General features: G+C 41.6%; 1 pseudogene across 1 annotated transcript; it reads right to left on the reverse strand.

Annotated features, from left to right (window-relative positions):
- Positions 1-6830: 6830 nt before the first annotated feature.
- LOC308338973 (SUMO-activating enzyme subunit 2-like) lies at positions 6831-8798 on the reverse strand (annotated as a pseudogene). Its single transcript has 2 exons — positions 8276-8798; positions 6831-8080 (listed from the first exon to the last, which is right to left on the reverse strand). The product of its transcript is annotated as an SUMO-activating enzyme subunit 2-like (transcript).
- Between the last annotated feature and the right edge of the window lie 324 nt (positions 8799-9122).

Below are 9122 nucleotides of genomic sequence, written 5' to 3' on the forward strand. Positions count from 1 at the left end.
AAAGACAAAGAAAAGCATAGAAAGAACAGACAGGCAGCAGAGAGGACTAGCAGGATCAAGCAGGCATCCCACCGGACTGCTGGAAACTGGGGATGTTAGCAGCTGGTGGTGATGGGGGAGGAAGCAGAGACTCAAGGCCCCCACAGGGAACTTGCCAGTTCTGTTGCTGAGAATCTCGTCATCCTACCTACTCCTGGATCCTAGGCAGGTTGGTGAGCAATGGCTCTAAGATTCTAATGTTTTTCAAAAGTATCACAATGCTTGTGGAATGGGGTGACACCCAAAGGCACAGCCGCATGAACATTCATTGAATGCCTGTTTTGTGTCAGGAACAGAGGTGGTTTCTGGGGAGATCGAGGTGAATGGTATGGTCCCTGCCCTCAAGAAGCTCAAAATCCCTCAGAGAACACAAAAATCTACATGTAACCCAAGGTGAAAATACTAAGGTAGAATGATATACAAAATGCTACAAGAATTTGAGAGAAGGAATCATTAGTTCTTGGACCTTGGACCTTGAAGGATGAGTAGGAGATTGTCAGAGGTGAAGGGTTTGCATTCTGGGGACAGACAGAAAAGGCTCAGAGATATATAAACACATGGTGTGTGGGAAGACTGGTGGTGTTGCACTATGTGGGGCAGGGGTGGCCATGTTAGGGGCAGCAGACAAGAGGAAAAAAACAGGTGAGGGCCAAAATGTGATGGGCCTTGAATGTCAAGATTAGGAGCTTGGACTTCATCCTGAGGACACTGTGGACCCCAAAAGGTTCTTAATCAGGGATTTGTGTAATCAGAGCTGCCTTAGGAAGGATAACCGGCTCTAAAGAGGTTGTCTGGAGGGGAGGAGAGAGCAGAGAAGGTCAGTCACAGGATGGCTTGATCTCAGCTGTGTCTGACACCCTTTAGTGATATCATGGGGTTAAGAATGTGTGTAGGTCATAAATTATAACTGATTAGAGTATCATCCTCAAAGAAATCTGATGAATCCAGGCATGCTTTTATCAACCTGGAAGGTAGGTGGTTCCATTGCTGTGCCATGGGATGCTGTATTCATTCATTCATTCATTCATTCATTCATTCATTCATTTAGCAAACATGCATTGAACATCACTCCAGACGAAGGGCAGCACTGGGTACCATGATAAGAAAGCAGGTGTGGCCCTTGCTGTTGTGGAATCTTTTGGTGAAAAGGAAGACAACTATTAATCAGATAATTTCATGACCAAGTGCAAGAATTTCCCACTTGGAAGGAAAAGTATATGGTTCCGTGAGTACATAACAAAGAACACACCCTGGCCTCAGCTTGAGCTGAAGCGTGAAGGACTGTTGGGAGTTCACCAGGGGAAGGCGAGAGGTTTTAGGAAAGGGAGCAGAAGGTGGCAAGGCCCTGTGGCCCAAGAGAGCATGGTATGGTTGACAAAGTGGGAGCCTGAGTGTGAGATGAACTGCTGGGAGAGACAGAGACCAAGCCATAGGAACTTGTCTGGTCTGGGTCAAGCTTAAAGTATTTGTCAGTTCCTGGCTGGCTCAGTTGGTAGAGCATGCAACTCTTGATTGCAGAGTTTTTCGAGCCCCATGTTGGGAGTGGAGCCTACCTAAAATAATGATTTCTAAAAATAAATAAATAAACAAATAAATAAATAAATAAGGAATAAGTATTTGTTTGAGGAGAACAAGTCAGGTAACTCAGAATGACACAAAAGTTGGGGAGAAAGTGGAAAATCTGAATTGCAGAATCAAGATACAAGAAATATCACAGGGCTAAATTAAAAGTGCTGGAATTTAAAGAAATAACAAGTGTTGGCAAGGATGTGGACAAAAAGGAACACTTGTGCACTATTGGTGGGATTATAAATTGATGTAGTCGCTATGGAAAATAGTATGGAGGTTCCTCAAAAAATTGAAAAACTATATGATCCAATAATTCCACTCTTGGGTATTTACCCAAACAAAAACCCTAATTCAAAAAGATCTACGTACACTTATGTTTATTGAGGGATTATTTACTTGGGTTGCTTCCAAGTGTCCATTCATAGATGAACAGATAAAGAATATGTGGTGTGTACAACACACACACACACACAGGAATATTACATAGCCATAAAGAAGGATGAGATTTTTGCCAGTTGTGACAACATTAATAAACCTAGAGGGTATTGGGCCAAGTGAGATAAGTTAGACTGAGAAAGACAAGTACTATATGATTTCACTCATATGTGCAATCTAAAAAACAAAACAAATGATTAAACAAACAAAAAGCAGAATCAGACCTATAAATACAGAGAACAAACTGATAGCTTCCCGGGGGTGCAGGGATGGGCAAAATGAGTGAAGGGGAATGGGAGATACAGACTTGCAGTTATGGAATGTATAAGTAAGGGGGGAATCAAAGGCACAGTAGAGGGAATATAGCCAATGATATTATAATAGGGATGTTTGGTGGCAGGTGGTAGACAACTTGTGGTGACCAGAACATATAGAGAAGTTGCACATCTGAAATGAATGTAACATTGTGGGTCAACTGTACTCAAATAATAACATTTTTTTTTAAGTGATGGAGTTCAATGCATGTGAAGTTCTACATTTAGGTAAAAATTTTTATTGACTTTCAAAGATTTATGGATAATGATGTTTATCACTGCATATCTATAATAGCAAAAATATGTGGAAAATGAACTCTCTAACTATAGGAAAATGATTACATATCCTATGTATACAAAATTGGGTTCAATTTCTCCATTTACTAGCCATGTCGTTAACAAGTTATACAATCTCTTTGTGCCTCAGTTTCCTTATCTAGAGATAAGGTTACTGGTACTACCTCACACAGTAAGTGTTACATTAGTACTACATGAGTATTAGTTATTATTTCCTATTAATACTGTGTTTCCAAATATGTGTAATGTCAGAAAATGCTCACTATATGGTTGGCTCTTGCACAACATGGGTGTTAGGGATGCTGACTTCCCCATGCAATTGAAGATCCACATATCACTTTTGGCTTCCCAAATCTTAAATACTAGTAGAGACTATGGTTGACCAGAAGCCCGAATGATAACATAATCAGCTAACACATATTCTGCATTATATGCTGTATTCTAATAAAAAGTAAGCAAAAGAAAATGTTATTAATTATAAGAAAGATAAAATACATTTATGGTGTTAGACTATATTTATTGAAAAAAATCCATATGTAAGTGGACCTATGCAGTTGAAACCCGTGTTATTCAAGGGTCAACTATATAATGTTAAGTGGGAATAAAATCTACATTATGAAGTTTAATCCCCTTTTGTTACACACCGTGTGGGTTTATATTTTCGTATAGTGTGTATCTTCTGTGTTGTCAGCTTGGGGCATAAAATATGGTCCTGTCTCTAGTGAATGGAATAAAGGCTCTATCTCACTGAGCATGAAAATGTTCTTCTCTTTCTCAGTGATCCCCTTCTTGTGATGTACTTAACCCTCCTCTGTCCCACTTATTCAGACTAAAGAATAAGTGCCTTGTGGAGAGAGCCCTGGAGAATCTTATTAGTCTCCTGTAGGCTGCATTTGCTGCTTCTAACACTGGTGTCTAGTGACTTGGCTGCCACTCCCTGGGGCCATCCCTGGCTGTGCTATCACAGCCGGTCAGGGGATAGTTCTCACTGTGCTGGAAAGAGATTCCTTCTCACTGTTCTGGACCAATAATGGCCTGGGCTCCCAGTGTTTTAGTTTCTTAGTGTGCCCTCATACCCAGTGTTCTCACACCCGCAGTGCCCGGGTGGCCACAGCAGTAGAGGGCTCCTGTCTGGGCCATGTGTTATGTCTAAACTAAAACACCACTTGTTTTGTAATCTGGACTCCTATATAAGACTAACTAAACTCATCAGAGATGTTTGAAAGCAAAGCCAAGAAGACGTAGCTGAGGTCTTGATTTCTTTTCTCCTAGAAGCTTCTAGGCTCCCTCTCAGATCGGCTCACCTACTTCCCAGTAACATTTGGCTTTAGTGCCAGTGGGGTGAAATGGGCAGCCTTTGTCAAGAAACATGTTCTGTGACAAAGAACATTGTTGCCTTACGATGGGTGCCTCTGCCTTACATTTGCAAAACTAAAAGAAACTGCCCATGTGATTGTTTCCAGAACAAAAATGTGTCCCAAGATGACTTGTTAGACATGGAAGTGGCTGGCAACTTTTAACTTGCAGATTTTCTTGCTAACGAAAAATTTTAAATTCTGTCTCATCAGGGACACTGCTGCATATTCATGAAAAAGAAATTGACTGGAAAGAGCTATACCACAGTTTTAACCATGCTTACCTCTGGGTGGTGGGATTCCAATGGGCTGTTTTCTTTTTAATATATTTTGTTATGTTTTCCAGATTTTTGACAATGAATATGTATTACTTTCACAATTAGAGTCATAGATTCTGCCAACGCATTTATTTAAAAAAAAAAAAAGTCATTTGAATGGATACCAGATGGGGACATCTGTGTGAATTTTTACCCCTAGATCCAGTCCAGTTATTCCAAATGACAACCCCATTTTCTGCATGCAGACCTGACTCTCCCCCACTACCACCAAGAGGTCAGTGGGTCTGTTATATAAGAACCACATAGGCAACAAAGAGAGAGTTTTCAAAGTAGTCTTTGTGTTGGGCTCTACCTCTGAGTACCAAGGCCTTCAACCACTCCTCTCCATATTCCACCTTTGAGAGGTATGTATGGGATCCCCAAGACTACCCTCAGGTTTGATGATTTGCTTGAAGGACTCACAGAACTCAGAAAAGCTCTTATACTCAGAGGTCCAGTTTCTTATAGTGAAAGGATACTGCAAAGGAAATCAGCAAAGTAAAAAAGGTCTATAGGGTAGAGTTCAGGAAAAACCAGGTGTAAGCTTCTACTTGTTCTCATCCAGTGGAGTTTCATGGATACCACTCAATCCCCCCACAATGATACATGACAACGCACATGAAGTTTTGCCAACTTGAGCCTCGGGTCCAGGGTTTGAGGGATCTGTCATGTAGGCATAGAGTGCTCATGTAAGTGACCTTAGCTACTCAGTCTCCAGCCTCCCCAAGTACGGTCCAGGCAAACAAAAATAGGCATTTACCATGTATCGTGTTGTTAACATAGACTGTCATGTCTCCTCCCCACCAGGTATGCAAAGATACTCTTCTTAGGATATTCTAGGGGCTTATAGGTTCTCTCTCCATAACTGGTTAAGGGTGAATCCTTTCTTTTCTTTCCTTTATTTATTTATTTTAAGATTTTATTTATTTGAGAGAGAGTGAGAGTGAGCATGAACAGGGGAAAGGGTGGAAAGAGAGGGGGAAGCAGACTCCCCACTGAACAGGAGCCCGATGTGGGACTCCACCCCAGGAAGAGAGAGTCCTTTCTTTAAAGTGTGCAGAGTTTGAGCACCCCAAGCCTGCTCAGTTAATCTTTTACTGCACAGGAGATCAGGCTTTACAAGCTTGGGCCTAGGTTCCTTTTGTCTGGATCTCTACGATACTTATTTTCCTATTTTTCATCCTTTTTCTAGATCATGGGGCAAAGCTCTGTTTTGTTCTCCTCATGACTTTATATACTGTTCTCTGAGGCCTTGGTGGAGGCAGAATTCTGTGTAGGACCTTGGGTTAGCTTGACATTCTCATGGTTAATATTTTATATGTCGGAAGCTGCGTCCCTGCTCTTGTCTTCCCACAAGTCTCTGTGAGATCCCTGGAGATGGGCTGAATTGGCTACATGTCTGTTTGGATAAGGGTTTGGACAAGTGATGGCCTATACTGGTGCCACAGCTCTGCCCACACAACCCTGTGTCCCTCCCAACCTGGGCCCAGTTCCTTTCTCCCAGCATGCCTTGTGATGAATGCCACTGCTTTGTATAGTAACTTACTCCCTGCTGGGTGCAAATCTTTAACATATATGAAAGTGCAGATGTGTTGGGTTAATCAGAAGTTTTTTTTTTTTTAAACAAGTATGCAGATGCCATGTATTTGTTTCATAAGTACATTACAGTCATAATTGAGTTTTACAAAACATCAAATATAAATAACCCCAAACCATAACAATACACAAAAAATGGCTTCCTACACAGACACACCAGGCAGTACAAGCTGAAAACTTGAGTAAATTAACATTGTTTTATATGAATATACATTGTGCCAGTTACCATTTAAAAATAAGTTTCAGTGCATAGCACTTGATAATTATTTGAATCTGTTTTAGTTAAGAGTATGAAAATGCTTAGATTTAGGCTGAAAAGAATTCTTCTAACCAAAAATAGAGGCCTACTATTTATAACTGGGTGTCACCTTTACAAAACTACAATATTTTAAAACTGTTAAATGATACCTAAGAGTATTGACATTAAAAAGGCAACAGCTATTGGGTTGTTTCATCTCATGAGTGGTTATGCACACACTTTGTTCAAAGGGTTTTAAAACTATATTCCTTCTGGGGCGCCTGGGTGGCTCAGTGGGTTAAAGCCTCTGCCTTCGGCTCAGGTCACAATCCCAGGGTCCTGGGATCGAGCCCCGCATCGGGCTCTCTGCTCAGCAGGGAGCCTGCTTCCTCCCTTCTCTCTCTGCCTGCCTTTCTGCCTACTTGTGATCTGTCTGTCAAATAAATAAATAAAATCTTTAAAAAAAAAATATATATTCCTTCTTTCAATACAGTATATCATGATGTTTCTAATTGTTGTAGCAAAATGAATGCTTCTTCAAAGGGAGCAGACTCATCTTCAAGTCCCTGGTGTCAATTTCTTCCCTTTGGAACAAAGGACATGACAAATAACCTGGTTCTGCCCAGATGATCTACTGTAGTGAGAGCGTTCTGTTCAGAGGCACTTCTGTTCAATCTGAAGCTATAACTCCATCAGACTCTTCTGTCTGTTCTATACATGACCTCTCTGCACTGATATTCTCTTTCTCATCTAATTTCCTTCATGACTTCTCTCTTCTTCACTGATGTCATCATTATCTGAAGAACCTTCTTCATCCGAGAAGATGAACGCATGAGCACATCATCTTGCTCTTGTGCAGTGGATGTGGAAGGCTGAACTCCATTGTCACTGCCATATGCTTTTGGCAGCGTCTTCAGCTTGTTTGTGCCCCACGTTTTCTGGGGCATCACCAACAACTTCAAATTCAACATCCTTCCCTGGGTCTTCACTCTGAAGGATGTTGATCAACGAAGCATAGTCCTGAAGGAAGTCATCTGCTTGAAGTGGGCTCCCATTTCCAATTCCAAATTCTGACAGCTTTTTGTGATTATTAGCTTCTGTCTCTCCCTCTTCTGAAGATATTAGGATTGTTCCTCTCCCATCTTCAATTTGGACATCTGGTGCTACCATAGCAAAATTTTCTCTCACTATCTTTTCCTGTAATGTGAGAGTAGCTACCTCTGGCTTGCTGGCACATAATGTAGCCATTAGGGTTAGGAGGGTCTGGTGCACAAGGCACAAGAAACTTCTTTCTTGGGTTTGGTTGTTTATTCAGACAAATTGTTCTACACTGGTCTATTTTTCCTGATAAAATCTTTAATCCCTCTAATGCTATTAACCCAGCAATCACTGCATTAGTGGTAGCAATGGCAGGAATAATGTCCCCTGACATTCATTTTATATCAAATCTCTTCATACTGAAGATATGCATCCTGAGGTTTGTGCAGAGGTGACAAAAAGCATTGCAGATGGGTCATCCTTGTCCTATATGAGCTGCGCTCTATCCCTTTTTCTTCCAAATGAACTTTTGAAGTCTCAGTGCTCTTTGAAAAAAGATATGCATAGTTCTTTACATCTAGAACCTGCTGGTCTTTTAGACCTAACTAGGGTTCATTTTCTTGGTCTGGTGCACTGGTTTCTTCTCCTTGACTTTGTACTTCAGCCCTGTCCAGTGGAGGCTTCCTTTTACACCGTACTTTGTCCACTGTTGACAGATACCAGGTATCATCTTTAAAAAGTGTGGTAAAATATTTAACCAGATCAGTCCATTCCTTAGTGAAAATACATTTAATGTCACCATCTTCATTAGATGCTCTGGCTCTGGCTTTAGCTTCCACGGGTTCCCAGGAAGCTTCAGGACGGCTCTGTCAGGGGACACTTCTTTTTTGTTTTTTTAAAGGTTTTATTTACTTATTTGACACAGAGAGAAATCACAAGTAGGCAGAGAGGCAGGCAGAGAGAAAGGGAGGCAGGCTCCCGGCTGAGCAGAGAGCCTGATGTGGGGCTTGATCCCAGGACCCTGAGATCACAACCTGAGCCGAAGGCAGAGGCTGCCCCCAGGTGCCCCCAGGGGACTCTTCTTGATCAGCATCTTCTCAAACAGCTGGTTGAACAAACACTTTACCCAAACAATGCAACAAATTATGTTCTGCAGGTGTACTGTGAACTATACAGCCATGGAAAGTTCTTGTGGTGGGTTTGGGATGATATTCAAACACTCAGTTACATCCTTTTTGATGGTCATTACTTACCCAAGGTAACTACTCTCAAGAGGAACATCAACTGCCAGACCCATCCTATTAACATGGTTGAGAGCAGCTCTGTTGTCTAAAGCATTCATGATCAATATTCAACAATAGAAATTATTGAAAAAAGTCCACATTATAGTCAGGGTTCATGATGCTGTCGGGTAAAACTGTAGTACACTTTCTTTGGTAACCTGGGCCTTTGATCTTCCAACATGTTTCTTTTGAAACAAAAACTGCCTGTTAAGGTTGCTGATATGGATAGTATCCAGATCAATCAGGTCGAAGTAGGAGAAGCCAGTGAGCATGTGGCTTTTGAGGAGCTCACAGCTGATGCCACCCACACCTACCAAAAGCACCTGGTCCCTGGCCATGGCCTTGACTAGCTCCTGGGGCCTGATCACGAGGTTTTGTTTTTTGTTTTTTTTTTGCTTTGTTTTGAGTGAGAGAGTGAGCACGAGTGTGTGTAAGCAGGGAGGGTTTGGGGAGAGGGAGAGGGAGAATCTTAAGCAGGCTCTGTGCCCAGTGTAGAGTCTGACTCACAACCCTGAGATCATGACCTGAGCCAAAACCAAGAGCTGGATACTTAACTGACTGAACTACCCAGGGCCCCCTGATCACAAGTTTTAATGAAAGAGCTGGGAGGTAGTCATTAAGAAAATATTAAGTAGTATAGC

This window comes from Martes martes, assembly GCF_963455335.1.
Source record: "Martes martes genome assembly, chromosome: 2".
Lineage (NCBI taxonomy): Eukaryota > Metazoa > Chordata > Mammalia > Carnivora > Mustelidae > Martes > Martes martes.